Genomic DNA, 27,728 nt, shown 5'->3' with positions numbered 1-27,728 from the left:
CTCTTTCTCTCTCTCTCTCTCTCTCTCTCTTTTCTTATCCGCCCCCTCCTCGGTTCGGTTCCCCACGGGTCGCAGGTTGTCCGGGATCGTTCTGCGCTGTTACAGGCCCGTCGGTGCGTGAACGCCCAGCCACGTCGAGAGATCGTCGATCCCTCTCGATCTTTTGTGCGACTCTGACTCCTCGCGGTGTATCTCGTGGCTTCTTGTGCGCCACCAACAATGACCCACTTCGTATTCATTCGATTCCGCGGTTTATGCAGGAGCTCCCATCCCGGAAACCATCGCGGCTCTTTCAAAATCTCCGATTGGCTGCTAATGGCGGTATACAAAAAGTAAGAGAGGAAAAAAATATTGTGTTTGCGAAAATTGTGAGCCTTTTATGCGCGTACCTGTGCACCTGCAGATTGTATCTGTGTACGTGCATGTGTACATAATTTCCTTGTATAGAATATATAATGTGCAGGACACGTGGATATTGACATATGCCAATGACGATATCGATGGCTGTGTGATAATGATAATGACGATGGAGATGCTGATATTTGCACATCGTGCTTATAACCTGCATGTCTGCGTGTAGTATAATGCGGTCCTTGAAATCGATACGGAGGGTCTCGTTTGGGATTCTAGGCCCAACGAAGGAAAATGGGAAGAGTACCAATATTCTGAACCCACAAATGAACCTTTTCAGACTTGAATTCAACGAACTCACGGTTAAGTAACTGCAATCGGTTAGTCGCAATTGGGGTGCGTGTCGAAATTCCATCAGCGTCGAATTAAAACGATTTCAATCAATTTTCATTCGACTCCGTCGGCCCGGCCACTTTTATCTCAATTTCTCCGCGAAGCGCCATTACTCTTCATCCGCGTTGTTGCGCTCATTTTCAGGATGCACGGGCGTATCGGCCCATCGCTCAATGTCCTCGACAACGAACGCGTATTCTCAGACGAATGCCGTCGACCGGCCGCGATTGTCTGCGGTCGTCATAATCGCTTTTCGAGCCGCGGGATGATCCCGACGCGGCCCGACGATTACGAAAATGAGAAATCGCTTTCGAAACACCCAACCAGCGGTAATTAGCGCTCGTTCTCGTGCTTTACGACGCGCCAGCCGAGATAAGAACCGAAGGAGAAAAGTTCCTGGCTGGGCCGTGCCAATAAATTGACTCGCTCCAGATCGTCGACGATGAGAAAGCACGATCGAAAAGTTCACCACTCGCAAATACACTGTAGTCGATTCGAAGGGACGTAGCAAGGTAACGCAACAATTGATCCTCTGATACGCTATACGAGCGTGGAAGATTCAAGGTTGAAAGAAGAAAATGTAAAACATCCTCAGATTCTATTTCTTCAAAACCTTCTACGAAGGAAACTGGATTCACTCTTGCACTTTAATGCAGAAGACACGCTCGAAACCAAATCCATTTTCTTAATTAAACGATGGACAAGAGCTCTAATTTCCACGGTTCGCATAGTCCGATACCGATTCGAGAGCGAGTGTTCTCGCGTGCCTGAGGACTGTTTGCGAGTGACGTCAACTCGCTGCAAACGGATCGGGGAACAATGGCTGTGCTATCGCGAGACAAGCGCATAATCTTCGGGGACCGCAGTCGCCCTGAAGAGAAACACGGCTACGGGCTCTGTAAACCGCAAGTGCACGGCAGATAAGAGTCGCGAAAGAAACACACACCGTGCCGAATAATCGTTGGGGTTTATCAGACGTCGAGGTCGTACGTCGTCGGGAATAGACGCCCGCGGTTTACCAGGTGCGAATAAAACCGGTATTAGCCGACTTCCAGGCACGAACCGGCGCGCGTTTAGATTGGCGAACGATCCACGTGGGTGAACACCGGATGTTCGACTATTTCAGCGATCCGCCAGTTTGCCCACGCGCCACGTGCCTCGTCGGAAATGCAAATCGAACGAGGGCTGCGCCAGTTATCGAAACTTTATTTATTTGTTTATTCAGTTATCTCCTTCGACTCAGAGAATTGGGCGATGGTACGCGTTTCTTGCTAGACTCGATACATTCACAAGGTAAAAAAGAAATTTAGTTTCGTACGATTCCTGTAAAAAGTAGCGAAACATCGCGCTAGTCTATTTGCTGACGAAGTTGGTTAACGACGTCCAGATGGGATTATTTAAAATTACGCAAGATCCATTCGGTGTCCAGGGACGTGTTTGCTAGTCTCGCGGGTCTCCCACGAGACGTATGTAAATAAGAAAACATTTAGTCTTCCTAGAGGCCCGTTATACGTCTACAAATCACTGGACAAACGCGTCAGCTGTGCCAGAGGTGGTCCACTGTGAGAAAGAATTCATCGTACAAGACCACCTCGCGGTCGAAAATCCCAAACGAGTTTCTAGGTTCTCAGGGCATCGTAAATAACCTGCGCTGGAGTTACACCCACGCGCTGGGACTCGGGATCCCTGCGTTTCTAGGCTCAGAAAAAAGGACGTCGAAAAGTGATAATTTTTTGCCTAAAACTATCTTCTTCCATTACATGTACTCGTTTCATAAGTCATATCGCAGATAGTTCCATACTTGAAGAAGGTAAGGATGAAGCATAACATTTAAATAAGACCACTTTTGGGAGAGGAGTAATCACGTTCTTTTTTATTATTTGGGTGACACTCTTGCATGAATTTTACATTTCCAGGCCAATTTTTAACATTCTCCGTTTCGAGATAAGCCCACAATTTATATTCGTTCTCTGGACTCGATTTCCATTCTGTTCGGGCTACGTTCGTCGAATGGGACGAGAAAAGAATGGGAAAATCGAAAATCCGACCAGAAGTGTCGTGACGGAGAATCGAGCTTAATTGCGCGCGAGGCTCCGCAGGAAGCAACGGGTTCAACGAACCGACAGAAGCATAATCGACGAAAACGAGCTAGTTTTCGGGGAGAAAATCCACCCCTGTCGAATTAACCCACCGTTTAGTTCGATTCCCGAGTTGGTCCAACAGGAATTCCAGCGAATTTCAGACCGTGTTTACTTAGCGAACTGAAATTTGCCAATTTCGTTATTTCTCGGTTGTTAGAAAAAATATCCCTGTTGAAATTGGACCAAATCCCACCCTATGTACACAGATTTGCTCTCGCTTATTCGCGAGTCTACCTAGTTACCGTCGATTCCCCTGTTTAATTTTCTCCCAGGTTTGTTAGAAGTTCATTCAAACTAATCGCCGATTAAAAGAAGACCACGAATCCGCGTTGTATCGCAGCGTCATCTTCGTTAACCGAATATATATCGCGAGGAAGCGAGAACACAAAGTCTCATTAAGTCGGACCGATGGTGATAAAACAGGGTCATTGGACTAGAGAAACATTGCACACTGTGACCAATCCTAGTGCATTGTGGCTAACGGCAGACGTGACTTCGACCAATAATTAGTCACGAAGCCTGCTCAAAATACTTCTCAATTTATGCTTTCTAGAACGAACACTGGGTAAGGGGTTACGTTTTATCGTGCCTTGTCCTCCTTAAAAAAACTCGTACGATGGAAGGTTAAGGAATACGAGTGTTCGAACCATCCTTCCCTCAAAATCAGGACGAATCGAATAAAACAACCTTCTAAAAATGTTACCAGGACGCGTTTGCAGTACAAGCCGCGATAAATAATAACGAGGTTCCGCGGTAATGAAACACGAGCCCCGCTAATGACGGTAAACGGAAGCCTCGAGCGGGCGAAATGGTCAGGCTAGCCGACCACAATGCACGTCTAATGCACACCTACGATTTAACGCGGAGGTCCTCCGCGGGTGAATGTGCGTGGACCGTGATGCACACACCGCGAGGACGCGTGTCTACGTGCCTGAGATTCAATCTGTTCGGAGTGGCGCTGCAGCAGGCAGCCTACATTATGCATGCAACCGAGGGAAGGAAGATCAACGCGAATTACCATCGAATGAAGGACTAAGTAAAATGTGTTAACTGTCATTGGCAGACCAGCAGGCGTGGAACGCCGATCGAAGAAAAAGTTACATCCGCGGGGACGAATTTCAATTTTACGACCGCCGCACGGAGGACTTAATTTACTGTCTCTCGACGTCCGTGTTTCTCGATTCATTCGACGCAATCTGCCGTTGGACACCTCGTTGCTTCGAATTACGTTGTAACTTTAAAGAAACGACGCTCCTCGAAGGTGTAAGGTGGTGAATCCGACGCGGACGAGTTGGATTTTTTGGTTATCTCGAAGATCGAAGCGTGTGTCGTCGCTCGTCGACCATGTTTGCTTTGGAAACCATGGACTGGTGACACCGTGAACCGGGATTCTTGGACAGCTTGTGTGTCCAAACCTTGAGGCAATCCGACAGGGTTGGGGTCGTTTCGTGCTGGAGAAATCGTGTTGTTCCCCGGAGGACCATGAACTGGGACTCTTAGACGCGTACTTCGTGGGTCTAGGCCATGGGGCAATCCGACGGTTAGTCTGTCGGGGACTCCGTTTCCGTAACGGTTGTTGCGGTCTATTGCACCATTGGTTCCCTGAATGTCCCTTTTCTGGACATTGTGGTCGTCGATGTAGAAGGATATCGCTATATAATGTCAATGTGACCGAAGTGAATATCATATCTGATTCTGGATTCTATTTCCGGATACTACATTTCAATGAAAATTATGATATAATTTAAATGCAAGCCTGCGAGGAGGAAGCGAAATTAGACACCCAACACTTTGCACGAAATATTTAATTTCATCGATTTGTATAATTATCGCATTGCGTAGCAGACCGTACACGCGTGACCTACTCTCAGTTTCCGCCCAGTTTTCAGCACGCAACGTTACTTAATTCCACGCATACCGGTACCTTAAGCCAATGAAACACGACGCAGAAGTGCCAATAAATTTTCGGACTATTTTTGCGGTATCGGCTACACGGAGCTTAACGACAGAACCAACTAACACGAAGCTGGTAGATATTACCGTTTTGACACAAGCAAACCCATCGAGATAGCGGATCCGCATCATTATTTAATTAATTAATCGCGCCCTGCTCCCATTAATATTCCATACGCAGTTTCCGTCTCCATTAGCAGATCTCCGTTGCTCGTGTATTTTACGAACAACAAGAGCGAAAATATCTGCAGCTATAATATCTCTACAAAATTATTCACACTAATCTTTAAAAATAACGAAAACCTCGTTTGCAATCGATGCTTCAAAATTCACCAAAAATAAATTTAACGAGATTGCTTGGTTATCCCTTGAATAATCATCTTATTAATTTTCTAACGAGCAAAATAGCACGAAGAAATTATGATCCAGCTTGTCTATCGCGGAAACAATAAAACAAACGTGAAAATTCACGCGCAATTAACTCGTTAACTTTTTATGCGTGATGTAATTTAAATTTCCGCAAACCCCGCGCGCAAATACAGCAATGAATTTCATGTTTCGGGTTCAACAACGGTAAATTAATAAGCTGTAGTACACTGTAGCGATAATTTTCTTTTTGCAACGCGCACCGCGGAAACCCCGAGTAGCACTGGACACGTTTGTCCACTCAAGACTTTTTCAGCTGCATAATGTACGGGACACACGTAGGAGAGGCGAGAGAACCCTGCACATGTGCGTATCCGCCAAGTGGATTGTGCGATTCAATGCCCCTTTAAACGAGGCACATAAAATAGTGAGAGTATTAAGGAAAGTGGAAAAATTCGTGTGCCATTCGCGAGGTAGACGTAGATATAAGTGCGATTCGAATACAAAACGTCCATTTACTCGAAGCAGTACCACGATTCTAAACCCAATACTTCGCTGGCCACGTGTATCAACGATCGATGAACTCACAGGGAATCTAAATAAGGTCGCGTGTGCGATAATTCGTCTCGGAGGGGTCATTGGAATGGTGGAATCACGTGTTAGGGCATCATTACACGATATTCTTCCCGAATCCGCTAATTTAATCGTTGACATCGCCTCGTCGCTCATCGAGATTGCATTTTCGTCACGAACATCGCCCGTAAATCACAAAGCGAATAAAGAACAACAAAGCCCCAGACCGGCGTTCAACTGTCCTCGGATGATTTGTTATTTCAGCTTGAAAATTGCCTTTTACGAGCGCCATCAGGGAACGTCTAACTCTGCGCTGGAAATTCTTGCTTCCGACCATGCTCAAACGTTTATTCAAACCTTCGCCGATACGCGCTACTTGTTCATTGTACACATACACAGACCGAAGTTTTCCTCTCTACTTAAATATCTCTGAAACACTTCCATGCTCGTGAAACGGCACAATTTCTTTCGCTGAAGAACCCGAAGGCGCAAGGGAAGCTCGGGGTAGCAAAGCGTCGCGACGATAATTAAAACCAATCAGACCCAGGAACCGTGAATTCACGGAGTCCGTGTTATGCAATTGTAATTAGCCAATTTGTTTTGAATGGACAGGTACGACGGCAGCGCGAACCGCATGATGCAACGTAGATGGTAATGAGAGCCAAATACCTGGCGTGCGTTCGCCGGGCAAGGGAGTCATTAGAGGCGTGGGTATGCGTAATGTTCAATAACGCGGTTACGGTGTACGTTATTTCATATGCAATTTGCATTTATGATGCCGCCGCGCCGATCCTCGATGTTTCACGCTCCGCTTTGAAGTTGTTTCTTTGAGACATTCTCTCCACGCTGGTGTATTACCGCTCTCGAAACTTTCGTAGCGATAACATCGTGTTTAAGGTACACCCATCGTCGTTTTTTAGCGTTCAACGATTCCGGAACGAGATCAACACGCTGCGATCGGCTACGAACCTCTGCGTGGAACGATACGGGCAATTAAAAGTCCGATGATTATTGATACGCGATATCGATAATAATATAAAATTATTGCAGTTCAAAAACTAAAAAGTAAAGATTAAAAATTGATTCCCTGAACTAAGGTGTTTCGAAAACGATACGGTAGGCATAAATCGAGTTTAAGACATCGAACGATATTTGCTCGCCGAACGAGAACGAAGTTTTCGAGTCGAATACCGCCCCACCGCCTAACTGTATCGACAATGCACCTTTGTTGCATCGCGAAAACATAAATAGGCGTGCCAGCTAGCGGAGAGAGCAGCGAAATGAGGTACTTCGCGGAGCGCACGAAACCAATTTCGTATCTCGTTTGAAACAAGTGTACCACTCGCGGGAGCGCTAGAATCCACGCGTATCGCGCTCACAACGAACTAGGATAGAAGAAAACTAAGAGCGAGCGAGAGACCGAAAATTCACGTCATTGATGAAGTTAAGAAGGAACTTGAGATCGCGTGACGTCAAAGCTGAATGCTTTTCAAACGTGCCTTCAAACCTCGCAGGTCCTTCGAACACAATTGAGACTGAAATTGATATGGGATCCTATAAATTTTTTAAATAATTGTTGGGTTGATGATGGTAGAAATTACGACTTTCGTACGCCGACTGCGTAGTGATCGTTAAAGCTGCAACGCGTTGAACAAATTTGCGCGTTTCGACAAAGAATAATAAACGATAGCCTCGTTATTTCGCGAGCTTGGAAATTGCAACATTTGAAAGTTAGCCACGGCAAACAGCGACTGGATAGATGCAAACGGGAAAGCTCCACAATGTGTACCGGCACGGACAAATTTGTACATTTCGCAGCGTGCCCGTGACGCACGCATAAAGAACAATAAATATCCTCATTATTTCACCAATACGAAGAAGTATTGCGTCGAAACGTTGACCCAATGCAAACAGCATCCGCGGGGGTCGTAAATAGAAATGGTAGTCGAAGCTTTCAGGTTGATGGACAATGGTCAGTAACACGTGAATGCACAACGAAGAGAGAACGCTCTCCGCATTGTTGCGAAAGACGCTTCCCGGTAGAATCGACCAGGGCATCCGAAAATCAATAGCCACGCTTCGGCGTGACAACCGGCCGTGCAGCAATGCACAACGCGTACCATTGACCTTTCGCAACCGAAACGAAACTCGAGAAAAAAGAATATATGGAACGGGTTCGAGGACGAGAAGCAACGAGCGCAGACCAGTCGAATCGTCCGCCAGGGTACCAATTCAGCCGATAACGAACCGCTGATTATCGTGGGACGGTATGCGAACCGCCAATTGTAAAACTAGTTCGCAGAGTGTATCGCGTCCCTTCTGTGTTCGAAAGATCAATCGTTCACCGTGTATATCATAACAGCGGAGCAAATAATAGAAGACAATGGCCGGACAGATGAGGCTAATCTGGCAAGAAATCGTCCGTCTGACACCGTTAACCTATTGGACGCGATGGGAATACGTGGGATGTTAATACGGACGAACAGCGTTTCGTTAATGTGTAACGAGAGAAACGGTCAGCGATGAGAACTGTTGATAGAAACTTTGATTTGTGTCTGTGATCAACGGCGAGCTTGGTATCACCACTATCTATTAATTAACTACGAATTCTGATACGTTGGATTAAGGGAATGTCTTTTCTAAAAGAATTAATCGCGACACTTCTCGATAATGTGGATGAAATAATCCTTCCTGTTACTTCGCTGAAGATTGTAGCTCCAGGAAATAGTCATCGATACGATACCAACCACAATTGCGTGGGGCCAACGATTAAATATAGGGATCGCGTATGCAGACGCTTCCGCCCATGCTTCAAAAATAAACTGCGATTAAAGATGGCAGTTTTCGCGAGCGGAAGTTACCAGAATCTGCTTCCGTTATCTCATCGCGTACAATGTGTCCTACAAATATATGTTCTCGATGTGTATCAAAAATATACGTTAGCTTCTAATTCTAAGATACGCGATCGTACAACGTCGAGGAATACTTTTCTCCTTCGCCACATCGTTACCTCGTCAAGCAAACCCGTACCTAGACGCTAATTACCGTCTTTCCTTTCACGCGTTACTTTTCTTTTCCATTCGTTTATATCCCGAACGTTGAAATCGTAACGCGTTCCCGGATTCGATTCAACTTCTTTTAAAACTCCGACGTCCTCCGTTGCAAGATCCATCCGTGTCGGGAGATTGAAATTTTTCCAGAAAATTACTTTCTCGAAATTGCCGATAAACGTCGCGAGCCAGGGGAAGAAAAAGATTGAAACACCAGCGACGCGCAATTTCCCGTCGAGTGGCTCGTTCCTCGCCGATCCTCCCGCTGGGCTCAGCGATCGCTGGTAACAAGTCGACGTTAACAGGCTTACGATTTCGTACGGTTATTAAGACAGGAACATCTATTTACCGGTGGCAGGGATCGCGATCACGAGAACAGGATTATTAACTGCGGTCGGCTCGGTTAACCGCACCTCCTACTGTATCTTTCTCCGTGCCTACGTGCGCTCGCCGAAGAAAGCAAACAAACCGTAACCCATAAAGGAGACGAGACGCAGTCCTGCAGCTATCTCGCAGAAACTCGTGGATTCGTTATTCGAGCCCGTTTCGTTGCACGCGAACGCGCCTCGACGACGGATAAATTCGCGCGAGCTTTATTGCTCCATTATTTCCGCGCATGCTTCCGCGTGGTCGATGAAACAGAGACGCACAGAGGAAACGATCCGTTCGTTCCAGTGTCTCTCGATCGTTGACGTCGGTTTCTTCGACCCTGGATAGGGGTCGTGACAGGGGGTTGAAAGGGCACGTGCTCCCGGACACGAAGTTACGAGAACGCTGACACGAAAGACAACCAATCATGTTCTACTGCGAACATCTGCGAATGTGCCAGTTCGCGAATCGTGTATTCGCGCTGACAAGATCCCGAGAGTGATAGATAGCTTTCCACTGATGACGAGCTACCGAGGCTCCTACAAAATTAGTATCCGACTAGTACCTAGGAAAGATGGTTATTCTCATTTGATGGTAATGATATGTTTCAAGCTGGACGTGTTTGCAAGTCACGGATTCAGAATGACGAGATTCGAGATTAATAGGAGACGTTTGCCCTAATGGTGGACTAGCGATGTTCTTGCTGATGAAAGATGGAGATCTGTAATTGTAGAGCTACCGGTTTACAAATTACCAATTCACGTTGGAAAGAAATTGTTATATATTCATTGAGATAAATGATAGAAGACGCCTCTTGTAGAGGTCGCGCCTCTATTTTAGGAAACTCTACTTTAACAGGTAGCGAATCCTTTCGATGCTGAGGTTTCGTTGCGTTAAGGTGTTCAACGAACGGATTGTACTAATTCGCGAGTGCTTACAAGTGCCCGCAGCACCGAAAGGATTACTTCCGATCACTGTCGCGAGCGATTAAATCGTTCGAACGAGTCCATTCTCGATGCAACAAGGATTCCAAGCTCGGAGGAAGTCGAGTACGAATGTAATTTGATTAAAAGCTCGTCGATTTGAAACATCGTTGGCATATTTTTTCACGGATCGAACGGATTGTAAACGCGTTTACTTCGACGAACGAAACGCGACGACCTCCCGTCGACCCCGATAAATTTTGTTCGCTCGGCCAGGTACGAATGGCCGCGCCTCGGGACAGGGCGCAGACTTATATTTTCGCGCTCATCGACGACGTATCCTCGCGAAATACGAAACAACGCCGAGTGCGCGTTAATGACGATCCTTTGAATTCCCTCGAATGACAATCGCTGCCGACGAACCGGCATTAACGACAGTAATCACGCAGCGCGGAGGGATGGGACACGACGTCGCTGCATTATTGCATTAGCGTAACTTCATTAATTACACGAGCAAGAGGCGAGGGGGCCGAGGGTTTTATTCCATCCACCACCCACGCTGGCTCGTCCCGGCGAACGCTACGAGAATATTTGAATGTTCAGCATCCGACATCCGATTCGCAGGAAACGCGGCCGACTTCCGATACCATCGGAATTTCGCCATTCAACCTCGTCAATCGAATTCGTCGTTTCCCTCGAGAGATCGCGGTTTAACCGCCCCACGAGTTTCTCGGTGCCGGGACACGAAGCGTCGACGAATATCGGGGAAATCCGCGAATCGCGATCAACGCGAAATTTCAAATTACGAGTGTTTGCAGTATATATTGTAGTATCGCGCCCCTCAGCCATAGTTATTACGCTGACGCTTTCTTCTTAACGCTATGCGATAAATGATTTAATGATAATAATAACTTTTTCATTCAGAAATTGGGATTTTCCATATCAGACATATCTACAGCTCGTACCCCCGAAGAAAACCAGCGTGGTCCACTGAGGGGCCACGTAGGGTTCGTCGAGGATCCCCCGCGTTAAGGGGTTAATTGTCAAACGACAGCTCGCGTTTCGAGCCCCGTCACGTTCGCAGAAAACACGAGCGCAGCCCTGGCAAATTAATCTTAGCTTGGAACGGAATTTTCCGCGCGGCTGGCCGCCGAAGAGTCGGGGGCCTCTTCGAGAACGATAATCCTCCCCTGCACACATTCTCCTGCTATCAGAGGTGCTTGAATTTCAACGGTGAAACTGCTTTCCCTTAAACACGATTCCTAAGCGTTTCGGGAGCACTCGAGGACGGCAAAGCTCCTTCCGCCCCCCTACAAGGCCGCCCTTTCCGTCAACGAGTACTCCTCCACTCGGAAAGCTCCGCTCGGTCGATCCTCTTCGAATCCGTCAAGGGGAAAATGGACGATGCTGAACGGACAGACGGAGAAACACGCGCGGTCTCGAAAGCAGAGAGTCACTTTGTAATGTAGACGCGCAAATCATGCGCGTACAGTCAACACTCTTTAAAGCCAAACCCCAAACCCCCTTCTCTACCCTTTGACATGCAGATACATACGCGTAACGCGCGACGGGGACGAATATTTAATGCCTGTCCCTCTGTGCCCTGACCTGGTGTTATCGTTCGTTCGCGTTATTGAAAATTTAATGTTTCCCCGGACGGTCCCATCGGTGCCCGGCGAAGTTGACGAGGACGTGGACCGAAAATGGTGACTGTACGTTTTTAATTTAAAAATAAGTATCTCTAAAATAGGTAGCGCATATCACGCGAAGAAACCGCCAAAGATGTCCATTTCGAAACAATGTCCTCTCGCGTGAATATGAAATAGATATTAACGCGTCGCTCGACGCCATCGTCGTGTCGCCCGGCGTCTGTTATCTCGAGTTACAGGGGGCACATCGCGTTCCCAGTTCGTGTTGGTACATAATCCCAGTGTTCTTTGAAACGCGAGCACGCTAGCGGCGGCCGCCAGGCGGAAGGAATTTCACGCTCGCGCTTTTCGCGTTCGCGCGACTTCTACATAATGCAGTCGCGCGCTGGCGTGCGGTTAGTAGGTGCAAATATTCGGCGGGGAATGGAGTTTTCGCTGGTTATATGGAATCTAGGATCAGAATGAATGCGAGATATAAGCGTACCCTGGTTGTTCGAGGATTCACCTCAGTCGTAAAACCGGGGAACCAAGACTGGTAGTTCAAACGTGATTTGTTTGCAGGTTTCGACTGCTGAGTTTTAATTGTGCCGTTCATTACACGAATCGATTATATCTCTAGTCTATAGTCCAAACAGTGCAAGCAACCCTTTAATTAGTTTAACAGCGTCATTAGTCAAACATTTTTAATGTCTAATCTAATACAGCCACACAGATAACTGGATCCTATTTTTTTACCAAGTATTTATTACTCGAAGAGGTAGGTGGCTGCGCCATATTAAACTAACCAACAGACATACGTGGGCATACGTGAAATCGTTGCGTTACGAGACCGTGGGACGTATCGAGCGATAAATGAGGAAACATAATTCCGCAGTCGACAACGATTAAATCGACCTTTCTTTCAAGTAACGAGAACTGTTTTTCAAATATATTTTAATATTTTATACCAAATGGACATTCAGTAACGTATGTCGTGTCTGAAAAATACTTGCTGTACATTGAGGGCTGTCTGAAATTTTTGATCGTTTTAAACCCAACTTTGATCGCCATTTTCCGCGGTAAAAAGAAAAAGGTATTGCGTGAGTTCCCTCTCATAATCGCCGCGCTCTATGGCCGCCCTTCCGCGCCCGTAATAACGAAGAAAACACGGAGATCGTAAAATCCAGGTCGTTTCCTGCAGCAGGTTTTGTGGCTCGAATGAAAACCAGCGGAAGTTCAAAGACGATCGCCCAACAAACGCCGTTGCACGCTTTGGAAGCGTAACGCTTTAAAGCGACGCGATTACAGCGATGCGCGAGGCGTTCGCGGGGTTGAATTTCGAAATTCTTTCAACGCCTACCGTCGACCGCGCGTGAGAATCGACGCGGTGGAAGATCGAGATAAGTTAACGAGCACGATCAAACTGCGGTAATTTGCTAAGTCGTTACAGTTACCTCGGCGGTTTTGATAGTCTGCCGACGACTCGAATTTCGTAGTTTGTTTCGCGATCTTTCTGGTTGCGTTAGTACAGAATTCTCGTTAGAGAATGCTTAACAGTGTATAATTTTGTAACCGTGTAGTTTAATCGAAGCTATAATTATTCCTATTAATTCTCTGAAATTCAAGCATGCAATCTTGTCGTACTTGGAGAAAACTACGAGTTGCGAGAGAACAATCGAGCCTACGCGATCTAACGTTACTGCGAACCAATCTGCATAATTTTCTGTATCTCGAAAACCCACGACGGTATTCTCTACAAACGTAAATTTTGAATGAGTTATTTTGCGCACGCAAAGCAGCAACACCTACGAATAATTGAGTATAACCCGCACCATAAATTAAGCAGCTGTTTATGGAACGCTAATCTCCGATCTTAATTAAATTTTCATGGCGGTTTAATTAAACGCGTAATTTTAACATGGAATATTCAAGCGTTTATTGAACGCGTTTCGAAAAACATACATCAACTCGTCTCTCGATTGGATTATGAAACAAAACATGAACAGAAGAGCTTGGTAATGCACAGCGTGAGAACTCCTTTGAAGAAACAGAAGCTCAAAGCGAGTTAATCAGTCTTTCGTACGCTTATTAAGACCAATGTTCAGAACAGGATGCGCGATGTGGCATTGATGCAAACACCCTGACGACTTTAAGGGCGCGAGTGTCTTAGAAGTCATCCTCCGGAGGTACCGTGCCATGGTTAACATGCTTACGTCGCGATGGTCTTCGGCACGTTGGAAAAAGGCGTCAAACAAAAAGGTCGACTTTAATCTACCCGCCGCCCCGAGACAGACCACCTTTGGCTGATAAAATGTCGCTTGGCATCCGCGGTCCACAACCTCCAGGCGTCCCATGAAGCTGGAAAATCCCTTTGACTCGCGTTAATTCCGTTAATTGCCAGGCGAAACCGCCGCCGTTCCAGGCTCCGACGTGTCCACAAATTTTCAATGGAAAATCGTCATTACTACTACTTTTCCCTCTACCCTTTGGCGACCCTCAGAAACCGACACGCAGCGGAGACAGGTTCAAATAGTCGACTTAAATCAGGAATATTTGGAGCTAGAAGTATTATAGTGGCAATGGTGCCCTTGGTTGAAACGTCCTATTCGAGGTATTTAGCCTTTAAAAAATGAATTCAAGAAGCGTAAAGAATCCTGTGATTACACATACGGCCAGATTTTTTGGGGCCTTTGTTTCACCGCGGGACGGTGTTGAAACAACGAAACGAGGGAATCGAGCAGAAACATCGCGTGGGAGAGTGGGAACCGCGAATCCGTGGTGTCCCGGGTGAAATAGCACGACAAGGAAAGAGAAAGTAATTTCGAGGGAAAAAAGCGAAAGGCCGAGCAAGATTAAAGTCTTCCTCGGACCACGTTTCGAATCACTTTAGGTTGTAAGTAATTCACGACGAGACATCCGAAAGCACTCCGTTAAAACGTACCCCTCGAAGAATGAAACTTCAATCGCGTACACAGGGGCTTCCGTGCTCTCTTTCTTCCTCTGTTTCTCTCTGTCCCTCGCCATGCCGCTCTGCACCCTTCGATTCCAAGGCCCGGCGAAGGTAATTGGTTGAAAGGGAAGAAAGCGCTCGAAAGCCCGCATTCTCGTTGTCGCTCGATTTGTAGGTATAATCGTTTTAATTAAGCTTGATTATCTGCCCTCCCGTGCGGAACGTCGGCCGAAGAAAAATCAAAGAGCTTCCTTTGTCGACCGAGATCCGAATCCTTCTGAATTACCCAATGCGAATGTACTCTATTTTCATTTATTTCGCGGCTTTGTTGCACGTAACAAAAGGAACACAAAGTACACGGTGGCTGATCGAATTACTATGGTCAGATGAATAATGTAAGATAGGTTGGTATAATAACGAGGAAACCAAGCTTAAAATTGGAATCGTTACGAATTTTCTCGTCGCATCGCTGAAAAGGACGTCGAATGGTTGTTGAACCGGAAAGCGTGTCGCTGATAAAAACGATTCAAATCATTAATTGCGCGGTGAAGCACAAGCTGTTGCGGAAACGGCACTCTGACATTGAAACTTTTGATATCGCGCGCTCTAAAACACTGCGACATCTCTTTGATACAACGCGGTTTCGTAAATTAACGCCCATTAATTACGGATTCATTAGCCTGCTAGCGACAGCTCTTGATCTCGAAGCAATGTGCTTGGGACTCTTAATTGCGTTTCGTTGCGTTTCTCGATAATTTATTAAACGCTAGAGCGAGGGCAGCACAGGACGTTAAAACTGATTTAAATTTGCTAATTTTAATTCAAACTTCTTTCTAAATCGAAGATTAAGACTCGTAGGATATCGCATACACAGTTTTCGATCGGAATGGAAAAAGTTAAAGAAACGCTGACCTAGACCCCCAAATATGTCACGTCCAACCACATTAGCGTAATTTCACATTCAGTTAATAACATCGTATCGGTAAGGTCCCGCGAAATCTACCTGCAAGGTGCACCTACGCGAGGACGCGTGGGCGCGCGTGTTTCGACGGACCTGATAAGGCGACGAGCGGGGGCGTGCCACGAACGGCAGGGTAATTCGTTTCTCCCAAAGATCCATGCAGTGGACCGACGTGGAGAGATACGTGTATCTCGCGATAAGCGAAAGCAACGCGATCGAAGCGTATCGCGGGCAAATGTCGCGGATCGGCGTTGGCTGTCGAATCGAAAACACAGAGGCGAGCTAACGCAGAAGTGAAAGGCAGAACGGAAGTAAAGATGTCGAAATATCGATGCAACGCCATCGTTCTTCGGAAACAAACAACTGTATGCGCCCAAGACGCCGCCCAGCCGTGCGAATAATCCAAATGGAGATAGAAAGCCAAAAGGAATTGCACGTTTGATTAATCGTTGGCCGTAGTTGTCGGCTACTATCGCTTTAAATCGAAAAAGTTGCACACTCGTGAAATAATCTAATACTTCTAACAATGAGTACTTACGATAGACACCTGTGACGAGAAATTTCTGCGATAGGCAGCCGTGGACTTGCCCGAGTTACGCTTCAGTGACTTACTTGTAACAGAAAGAAAAAAGGAAATACGACGTTAGTAACAAGGAACAATTTTAGCTTCGGCAAGAAATCGAGTTAGAGAAATAGAGCTCCGTGCTAACCCAAAGTTGATGCTGAAGATGGAAGATGATGGGACTAACATTCTCCCGCGAGTAGCAATTCAAAATGTACGCGAAGCATCATATAGACGAGGAGCCATAACTCGGTGTAGGATGCACAATAATCTCATCTGTCGAGGTCTGAAAACGCGGGAGCGGAGCCGTGGGTGTCTCTCGGAGGTGTTGGATACTTCCGGTCGGCGAAAAGCCTCGTAAACGGAAGTCACGTGTCCAAACACAAGCTTGGAAATGTTTATTCGGTCCGCGGGATAATTGCGTCACGTAATCCTTTGTAGTTTACAGTTGCTCGCGAAACTCAGACATGCTTGTATAGTTAGTGGACCGCAAGGAATGAGACTGACGTTCTTGTACACTAAAATTGCAACTTTCATTCGTATAGACATGTCGTAACTTGAACAGTGGAGAAGCTCCGTATCGAAATTCGAGAACCTTCGTCGAGATGAAATACAAGGGAAAAACGCGTCAGGTAATATTCTTAGACTGTATTGTCCTCGTTGCAGAAACGTCGCCCAACACCGCATCCGCCACCGTCTCCGTCGACGCAGCCACCCCGTTTCCGCGAAGGTCGTAAAAACGCTACCGCATTTCCACGTCGTTGCACAGTTGGTACCGTGCAACCGGCAAACGGCGTCGGGACAAAAACGCCGGTATAGCAATCACAGAGAGGCGCGTGAAACGAACAGACCCCGAAGCTTTGTTTCGAGTGCACCTTATAGGTTACAAAGATGAAACTACGAGAATCAGCGATTAAACGGTCGACTTAATCGTGGAGACTGATAGAGCATCGTCGAATCGAGCAAGGTCTGTTTAAAGACAAGTACTCGCTATCTTTATTTCTTTATGATAGGAGTATAAATAGAAGACGTTAGTAATTATGAGTAAACTAAATACAGATAGGACGAGTTACTACTTTCATTCGTCAACTATGAACGCGACACACGATCCCATCCCTCGAAAGGCTCGACAAACGAGAGAGAAATTCGGAAAAATTCCCTCGTTTTATTCGCGCGCTATGGTCAGCTCGACAATGGGCATTGAACACGATCATTCTCCCTTATCGAAGTCCCCAACCGATTTCTCGATCTCGAGCGTAGCTTCGAGAAGGTTAAAGGAGCTTCTCGGCCGCGCATTCTCCTGGTTGAAAAGAACGGGAAAGGGAGAAAGAGAGCTTCCTTTCTCCTCCTCGACAATGGGGCGTTCCACTGAGTTATCGATCGTTTTCACGTTCCTGAGGCACAGGAACAGGCCTCTAGAGAACCGAGGCTCCGGCGAGCTGGGAGCATGACTCGAAATCGTGACTCTCCCAGACCAAATCGATCTTCACCGAGAGTAGAAGCATCGATCCCTGCGCGACGATGCTTTTTCACGGACGACGACTGAGAGACGCGAGCTCGCACACGTGTCGCTTTAATAATACGCGGTCGAGCCTCGATTGTTGCAGGAAATTGCTGCTGGAAAGTCCTGCGATAATCGGGGTAACCGCGATGATCTGGATAATTAATACGATCAGCGGTAACCCCACCCCTAATAACTCCGACGTTACTTGTTGCTTAGCTACCAACCCCCTCCACTTGTAGACATCGTGCAATGAGAATCTAAGAGCGCAATAAACGAATAAACTTTACACATGTATATATTTATAATGAAATTGGAAACATCAAACCAACCGTTTAATTTAGATAAATTTCTTCAACCGACATAGAAGATACGAATATTTATGGGACTGACTGTAGCTACTCTAATTGGACATGCGATGCTTATCTATTAATTCTTGTTAACCGAACCGTGAAAAATTGCTTCGCGAGCAATTGTACGAAGGACGCTCGATTTCAAATAATACGAGGAATTCGACGAGTTTAAATCAAGTTAGCGAAATAGTCGCGGTACAGTGCTTCGGCGATATTCGCGGTAGGAGCAGAAAGAGTAGTTTCCAGAAAGCCGAGCTTTCGTCGGCGATGCGTGCGGAATTAACGTTCACGAAAGTTCGGTTCGCTCGAAATCCTGCTCAAAGCTCGATAAGTTGTTCCTAGAAGCGAAAACCCGACGGCAATTTCTTGAACATTCCCGCGCCGAAGCACGGAAGCTCTTCTGGTGCTGGTGCCGCGTCGAACTGCGGGGAGTTTTCACAGCTGCCCCAGCCAGAAGGCAGCCGTCTATATTTACCCCTCGCTTTCGGCTTTCCGGTTTCCTCGTTTCCCTTAATGGCGAGTTCACGGAAGTTCGTTAATGTACAAACGTGCCTATTATTAGAGTGACACGCGTGTTCACGGCGTTGGGTCTTCGCCCGTGAAAAAGCTTCGTGAGATCGATTCCACGAGACCCGCGACACAGGAAAATTTTCAGATCCGATATCCTGGAATTCCTATTGCTTCGAATGCTCTGAAATTTCTATCGAAATACTGGATAGTTGCGAGAACTATCTTGATTTAATTTTGTTAAATTCCTCGACCTAGTATTATTTCAAATTGATTACGCTCATTTGCTTTGGAAGAGATTTTTCACGGTTTGGTTACCAAGAATTAATAGATAAACATCTCGCACGCGTATGTCCAATTAGTGCAGCAACATTGAAACATTTATGATACCACTTATACGCGTTCAACTGAACTGGTGATAAACAGTTATTGCGAGACTAACGTTCGTTAGTCTTAACGGCGTAAATGTTTTAGCGATAGAGCCGCTATCCTTCGAGTTTGTTTAGTATAAACCTCGCGATAATGCGACTTATAATAAAATCTGCTTACAACAGCAGAACCTCGAAATCTGCACGATCTCAACCAACGCAGACGGATAAGTATCCCGTCGATCCCGTCCTCGGAATCTGTCTCTGTGATGTTAAAACGTTCCAAAGGGGACACGAGTGTCGAGTCTGAGAGATTCGTTTGAAACGCACTCCACGCGTGGTAGATCGTATCTCGGTCCTAGTATCGCGACAACGTTACGAATTCTCCACGGTTGGAAACCATGCGCCATTAGGAATTCCTGAAAGTGGGCCCGATTCGCGGCCACGTGGACGTGCTTCGAGACCAGCCATGAAATTTTCACGCTCCTGCCACAGGGACGAGGGTGAAATTTTAAAAAGCGCCACCCAGCTCGAACGTTTAGCTAATCGCCGCCGTTAGAATAGAAAGATACGGGGAAAGGAGACACGCGAGTAATCGAAGGGGGAAGTCGCGGCGAACTGAGAGCCTAGCGATGGAGAAGAGTGTCCCCTAGCTATCGCGGTGTGCGTGTAGCCTCGAACAATTAATGGAGGAATCGCGTGCGTAGCTTCTCGAACGCCGCAGGGGTGCACCTCAAGTGCAGCGCCTTTGGGAACAGTAGAGGCACGCGGCGCGTACCTGCAAACACCGGTGCGTGCACCTCTGCGCCCGACGAACGCATGTTTCCGGGCAGGGGTGCGTGCCCCGCGGCAAGTGCATGATTTGCGAAGTGTTTAGGAGAAGGAGACTAATGGCTCTTCGATCAGAAACGGTGATACGCTCGAACGCAGTGATCTACGTTGAAATTTCTACGGATATTCAATTTTGTGATAAAACACTGGGTGTCGCGGACTTGTAGCCTAAGAAATTGAACGAAGCAGGAAAAAGGAAGGTGTAGATATATTTAGGTGACTTGTGGTGCCTTGTGGAACGAGGAAACAAATCTGGAGATATTAATAAAAAAAAAAGGGTACGGGTACTCAAACTTCCGAGGGGTCAACGTCGAAATAATTTCGCGTACGTCGACCCTTTTGTCAGCCGCATTTAATTACGGCCACAATGGCGAGTACTTTCGAACACGTGACTCGCGCAAACCGCGAAATAAATTCCTAATTAAACTGCCGACGCGGTGGGCTCGCAGCATGGGCGAATCTCGGGGACACCGCCGCGTAAGCGCGCGTAATTCCATTATTTATCGCACAAAGCAAAGAAAGAGGGGTCTGTAACGTCGCGGGCCGTGAAACAATCAGGAACACGCGCGCGTACGGTGTACGTGCACGAGGCGGAAGGATACGCGCGTACGTCTTGTGATCCTTCCAACCCCTTCGGGGAGTCTCTTGCCTCCGGGTGTATAAGGGTGCGGGTCGTGTATAAACGGGGTCGCGGTTGTAAGTGACTGCAGGCCACTCCGGAGGGTGCGAAGATAAACCCTGTAAACATTCGCGATAAAGCTGAGGCCCCCCCGGGGAGACGAGAGGAGATCCAAGAAAAGACGAGTACGCCCCCGTCCGACGAGGCGCTGCATTGTTCGACGATTAAAGGCTGTCGAAAAAAAAAATGCAAACGTGGAATTCAATTGAGGCTGAATGAGACCCGCTCTGAGAACAATACGATTCGAGAAAGCACGAACCTCGCTCTGCCTAAGTCAAAAGGGCTGGTTAATTCTTAACGCACCTTCTCCAAGGGGTTAAAGGGTATTTTCAGAGTTTGAAATCCTAGATAGAAACGGATTGTTGTCAGTGTCAGTCATCAGTAATATTAGGTATAATCTTGATTGTTTTTTCGTACACGCCCCTATCTAACTAGGGTATCCCGGGGTTGCTAAGCCCGTACTGTAGCTGCATATTCGCATGCTACAGCTCCCGAGGGCGTCAGTGTGATCCTTCTACTTCATGATGCAATTCGAGATTCGAGGAAGGCGCGACATCCGTGGAACTGATTCAGGTGAAAACAAGATTGCAAGAACGTGACAGATACGATCGTTGCTTCCCCGGGAAGGGAGATTACCGGTATCGAGTGCGCTTCTATAGATTATAGATCGAAGCACTCAGCGTCGATCATAGGCATCATTGTGATCGGAGGTCGGCGATGCATCAGCTGCTCCTCTATCGCGATAGGAGCGACGCGAAATATGTATCGCTAAATATTTGCGTATCCCGCCACTCTTCTTCGCGACGATAAAGCAACGTTTGCTACCGATAAGGACGATAAGGTCTGACTTCGCCGCTGTTAAATATTCAAATATCCTGCACACTCTGCTCCATCGGAGTGCACGACGTTCGTACAATCTAAGGGCGACGTTCTATAAGCTGTCGTTCGTATTATTTGAGCCGTAGCTTTCAAACAAATTTTATAAAGTCTGATCTCTTTCCGTTGGGTCTATGTATAATGTAGCAACGGTCACTCTAATTACGGCTCTGCATACCCGATGCGAATGTTAGACTAATGACAGAGAAAGGTATTGTCAGCCCCTAGCTAGACCGAGCTTTTGAACTACAATACCGTGACACAGGGGCGGCGGCGTTGAAAAGAGTATTTGCATGAGCTCGATGCAATTAGGTTCGAAAAGAAGCTCGCTCGGAATTCAAAGACGGTTCTCTTATTCTAGAACTCGAATGAAAGACTATCGACGGATAAAGCCGGGTTCGTCTCTTGCTCGTCGTTAGAAACTTTAATTCGAATAACAATTCTTCCCGTCTCCAGTTTCTCGGAGCACTGGGAATGTTCCATCGTTTCGTGGAATTAATCAAATCTTAGATGTTTGAGTAGGACTTTGCATAAGGTATTAGTCACTTGTGAGTCAGATCCGAAGCAGTCGACTATCTCTGAATGTTAATCATAAGCGCATACAAACGTGGTACATTCAAACGTTTCAAAATACGATGGTACCGAATAACGAGAAATAACACGAAGTATTAGGCACACGGGACTATACGACACGCTTCAAAACACGACGCTCGAAGGTAAAGTTACATCAGGCGCCGCAACACGGTTAAACCCGTAGTAAGGCGTGCGCGACAAGGGTGTAAATACGCTTTAAACCCCCATTCAACCTAAGTGGCCACTATTGTGCAACACCTCCGCGCACACTTCGCATTCATTCGAATCCAAAATCTACGACGAACGTGCAAATATCGAGCCAGACTATTTCGAGTCCAGGAAAAGGGACATTTCGCGTACGGAAATGCCACAACCAGCGACGTACGGCTGCGTACGGAACAAGGAAATCCGCGGAATTCAGAAAAATCCACGAAAGGATCTTTACCTGGTCGAGAGAGCCGCGGCGTTTCGATGCGCATTGTGCGCGAAGCGGCGTGCACGGGCCGCGAGCGAAAGAGAAAGGGGCACGAGGGGAAAGTAAGAGGGAACAAGTAACCGTACGAATTCCCGAGGAGAAGCCGAGCTCAGTGGAACACAGTGCGCGCGGGAACCACTTTAGAACTTATTTTTATTGCACATTTTTTTTTTCTGTCTGGCCGCTGAGCCGAGAGCCGCGGAAAAGGGGTGTGCGCATCCCACGCACGGCGGGGACCACGCGAGTATGCGTACGGCAAAAAGGCTGCACGTCGCTTGCCCAACCCTCTTCTTTTCGTCTCCTGCTCCGAAGCATTCCCATTCTCGACGATACCGACGTACAACGAAGAAAAGACAGAAACCGGGGGAAGGGTATAGGTCGAGAGAAAAAGAGAGAGGAGGGAGAGAGAGAGAGAGAGAACTCTATTAATAGACGACGCACTTATGCTTCGGATGCTGTGCAACTTTAAGCGGGATTCCCACACGCAAAGATCAGACATGTGCAAAATGGAAGGATCATTTCGAGTGCATTGGTTCCTCGATACGTTCCTGGCCGACCTTTTAACGAGGTAGGCACGAGGTTGGGTAAATCTGTTTCGAGACTATTAGAAGACTGATAGGACGATAGGACGACTAACCCTGTTCAGTACTTTTCCACGATGAAAACACTGGATGTTTGTTTCCATCGAAAGCGATGATTGCTAGGGCCACATGAATGAATAGATTTGCATATACGCGATGTTTGCGTGTGGAAAGCCTGCATTATTGACGGCAGGCGATTATTGGAGTTCCGTTCCGTTCTGGCGAACCGCGGGGAAAAACGGAGCAACAGGAAACGAAGGAGAACGGAGGGAATAAAAAAAAAAAAAAGGAAGACCAGGCCCGTGGAAAGACCTCATCGATCGGGCGCGGGCTCAATATCCTTGAAAAGCGCAACGCGCGCCGTACTTGCGGTGGAGGTCATGAACAAGGTCAATAACCACGTACAATCCGCGCCAAAATACTTTCCATCGAACGTGGAAGCAGCGAGCCACGACCAACCGCGGACGCAACCAGTCGCAACGCGACATCCTGTCGCTGAACTTTGCGTATTCAATGCTACCTAAAAAGTAATTGTTTGCTGGTCACAATAGACATTTTACTTTCACGAATATTCCACGTTTACGCAGTAAGTAGTGCTTGTATCGGGTTGTCCAGAAAGTTCGTGGCAATTTTAAAAAAAAATTCAAAGGCACGTTTGAATTTTCATACGTATATATCGTAATATGTAAGTACCATTTTATTCCACAACTTTTCTACCTTTTAAGGGATGTATTCAGATATATTCAGACCTGTACCACCTACAAAAAATCGGCATGGACTTTTCAGACAGAGCAATGTTAGTCGCTGACAAACAAATTTGCAATTTTAGCAGTTCCCCCCTATGGTGAACGAGACAGACCCATTGAATTTAATGGAGTAATAAACAGAAATGAACAAACCAGCCTTATCGTTCGCGCTTTACGACCCCATAGCGCGAAATTCAGAGTTCGCATCGTGCACGTACGAGGATGTATCAAGGTGTGAGAGTTCGTCTACTAGAGCAACGTGTAAAATTCAAACTGGCAAAGCGCGAGAGCTCGAGCCTCGAGTTTCACGACGTATCGTTTCCGCTTCCGGCGCGGAGAAACGAAGACCTTCCGAGGATCGATGTTGCGCGACGCTGGGAACCTCTGTTTCCAGCGAGGACACGATAAGCAACCGAGTGCCGCTGATAAGAACAGATTAGACGTCGTTCGAGCGACACACGGGCATCGAATGTTCTCCGCGTTAATCTTACACTTGCGTGTTAACCTTGTTTGCTTCACGGGAGCCAGCTGCGACTAGATCGATTCTAATATCGAGAGCGAACCTTATCGTCGGGAAATTGCGCCCGTCGAACCCACAAGGACCGACGGTCTTATCTAAATGAAAATTTCACGTAACGAGTACAAGGTAAACAAATGTTTGTCCTTTACTCGTTAAGGAGATGTTTGCGTTTTGAGTAGGTATCGCGAACCGCGAATTAATAAAGTTGGTGGATAATTACAAATACAGGGTGCGGCAGAAAATTTGACCTCTTAATAAAATAGCATAAAAAGTTTATTTTTTAACAAAAACAAATTCGAACAGGGTTCTATAAACCGGGGTTTACAAACAATACCTCTGACTATACCGTACTTAATTGATTTCGAAGTGGCCTCCTTGGGCTTTTGTACAGAGCGTCAAACGTTTTCGAAAACTTTTGGCCGCAGCGCGCACCTCATCCGGCGAAATTCGAGCCCATTCTCGGCCCAACGCTTGCTTCAGTGCTGCCAAATTTGGTTTAGCATAGGCCCTAGCCTCCAAAATAGATCAGATGCTGTAGTCCATCGGGTTCAAGTCCGGCGAGTAGGGCGGCCATTCCGCTGACGTTACGAAGTCCGAGAAACGGTTCTTGCACCAGTCTTGAGTCGATTTTGCTCTGTGGGATGGTGCGGGGTCCTGTTGAAACGTCCAACGTTGGCCACCGAAGTGGTTCTGTGCTCACGGTTGTACCTTCTCCATAACTTGCAGCCGATACTCTTCCTTGTTGAGTTTAACCCCCTGGTTAAGAAAAATCAGGGGTGCCTTGCCGCTGGCGCAAATTCCGCCCCAGACCGTGACCGACTGCGGATTCTGGCGAGCCACCGCTGTTGCATGCATGCCGCTCAGTAAGAGAAACGAGCGTCTTAAACAAGTTGGAAAATTCTGAAAAAAATACATTTACGTACCTTTTTAAACGGAGAATCGAACACAAACGTAAAACAATTCCAAACTTGAAGTGCTTTCTGCACCCTGTAGAATAGTTTTAGAGAAAGAAGAATAGATATATTTGCAAAGTAAGTTGTTGTACTACACGTGTGAATCGTTCAAATATTTTTCCTGTAATTTTCTTCTACCCTAGGTGAAACAAGAGATAGAATTCGCCTCAAATTGTACGTCGCACCCCGTACACGCTCGAGAACGATATTTACGGTGGAACCTCGATCGTTGCAGGAGAATGGGAGTTGGAAATTGCAGCAAGTATCGAGATTCATGCACTTATCGGGGTACCCATTCCCATAAAGAGCCCTACTTACACCGTATTCTGCACCACCCATTGTTACTACTACCTGTTACTTCCGTCTCCGACTTTACTCGTTGCTAAGTAACCATCCCTTCCACTTGCCGACACAACGCGGCAGAAGATCCTTGTATTAACATTACAGACCAGTTCCAAGGGATTTTGAGAATGAAATCGTAATAATTAAATATCTAATATTTTTCGAATTATTCTCTAACAAAAATGAATCGGACTTAGAATAACATTGAAACTAAAAACAATTTTCTTCCTTGGAGAAATATACTTCAACGCAAACAGTGAACATGCAACACGTTCCGGGAGAAAATTTGGATTTCGAATTCCTCTCGACACGGTACTTTTACGGTACCTCGAAACGTAGACGCGGAACGAATCAGAGTTAACCTTGCCCCCTCGCGTTAACCTTGCGCAGTTTGCTCGAATCGAGACGCACTACTCGCCCACTCAGTCCACGGTAGTAGCGACGATGCTGCTCGACGATGTTTCTTCTCATTCGAATGTTGCTCCGATACTAGTTCAAGTATTACTCGAATATTGTTCAAAAGAATATACTTTAAGAAAAGAAGAAAGAATACTCTTGGAGAACTACTCAGAGATTGCTTCAGTACTGCTCGAATACTGCTCCAATATTACTCGAGGGTTACTCCAATTTGAATGCAACTCCAATATTACTCGAATGTTACCCCAATTTGAATACTATTCGAGTATTACTCCGATACCAATTCCGTGGTGCTTCTTAATCACAAAATACGAGACAAACCTTTCGATCCGAATCGACGAGCAACACCTACTTCTTTTGACGTTGGCGTGAACGGAGCTGTGAACTCCACACGCCAAACGCAAATATCGATGGAAAAAAAAAAAGAAAAAAGAAACGTGGTTCGAGAGCTTCACGCAGGGACGAGCAGCTCGAGAAATGAAGACATCCACGTGAAACCCGTTCCAGTGACACCAAGCCGTGTCTGTCCCTTCGATATTTTCCGGATCATTGAGCACCGTTGCCGGATACGTCATCCTACCGAGAAACGTATTCGCGCCGACCGAGCACATCGCATCGCGAACGCAAATGACATTCCTCGCATCATAATCGAATAATAGAAATAATTTAAAAATTCTTGCCGGAGCTCGTAGATAAATAATTCTAGCACTAGGAAAAAATACAAAGATAAATGTCGAGATATTACCGAGCCTGTCAATTCCAAACAGTGGAAACCTCTATCCAAATACAAATTTCGAACGAGTAGGAGCTTGGAAGAGTATAGGTTTCGATGACATTACTTTTAGTTGAACCTCCCATTCACGTAACTAAATATCTATAAAATTCGTATAAATTTCTGTGGATATAGGTATTCCGTTAACTATGTCCAATGAAGACAAGTTAGTGGACATCATTCAACAACAATGATATTTAAAAAATAACATCGAAACAAATGGTGGCCAATTCTCTACTCGTCAAACAAAAACTCACTAAACTACTAAACGTCGCGAATAACCTACAAGCGGTCCGAATCGGTAGTTGTCATGCGAATAGAAAATGCTCGTTTTTCGTCACAGGTGAACGACGTAAAACTCGTACGTCGCCGGTCCATGTGACAGTCGGTCCCGTGATAATGAGAAACGTGTAAAGCGACAGCAACAAAACCGGCCAGCGTTAAACCTAAACGGAGTTGTACTGTATGCGTGTCTACTCACCGAGACGACGTTGGTCCGCGGTTTCTCTGGTTTGGCGGCTCGATTCGTAGAATCCACGAGATCCCGCGAGAAGAAATCCTGTCGCACAATGCGTCACCCACTATGTTGTCAACCACGAAGCCGATACAGCCTGACGAGCGAGGAAAGAAACGAGTCTCGCCGGCGCGCCGCGAACGCACTCGTGCTCGAACGCGTATCTCGAGTGGTGCGCGATACGATATCGATGGGCCTCGGGCCGCCATGCACTGACTGTCGAGTCGAGACCAAGACCGCTTGTCTCGCGCATGTCTTCATCGAACGCGCGCGCATCTCCCGTTTCGAACGACCCACGTAACGATGGGGGTGGTACCAGAATGCCGCGGCACGGTTGAACCTGCAAGCATCAAGAGCGTTAACCGATCTGCGATATCGGACCTAGATAAATTTTATCCGAATTCAAACGAGTAATAAATATTTTAAGTAATTTATATCTTAATTTTAATTAATTTTTAATTTTCAATGTTTGATATCATACTCATAGACATAAAAAAAAA

At 46.5% G+C, this 27,728-nt stretch overlaps 1 protein-coding gene across 2 annotated transcripts in view; it reads right to left on the bottom strand.

Annotated features, from left to right (window-relative positions):
• The window catches only part of LOC128877586 (amyloid beta A4 precursor protein-binding family B member 1-interacting protein), a 153,361-nt gene extending 125,896 nt beyond the window's left edge, over positions 1 to 27,465 (bottom strand). The window contains exons 1-2 of one of the 2 annotated variants that reach the window (XM_054125008.1): positions 27,196 to 27,465; positions 16,197 to 16,269 (exon numbers count right to left, since the gene is read on the bottom strand). The gene's annotated coding sequence lies outside the window, so the exon portion shown is untranslated. The remainder of the gene's footprint in view (positions 1 to 16,196; positions 16,270 to 27,195) is intronic. The other variant, XM_054125010.1, reaches the window with a different exon arrangement.
• Between the last annotated feature and the right edge of the window lie 263 nt (positions 27,466 to 27,728).

This window comes from Hylaeus volcanicus, chromosome 5 (assembly GCF_026283585.1).
Source record: "Hylaeus volcanicus isolate JK05 chromosome 5, UHH_iyHylVolc1.0_haploid, whole genome shotgun sequence".
Classification (NCBI taxonomy): domain Eukaryota; kingdom Metazoa; phylum Arthropoda; class Insecta; order Hymenoptera; family Colletidae; genus Hylaeus; species Hylaeus volcanicus.
The sequence above is the reverse complement of the archived record's forward strand: the minus strand, read 5'-3'. Positions and strand labels throughout refer to the sequence as shown.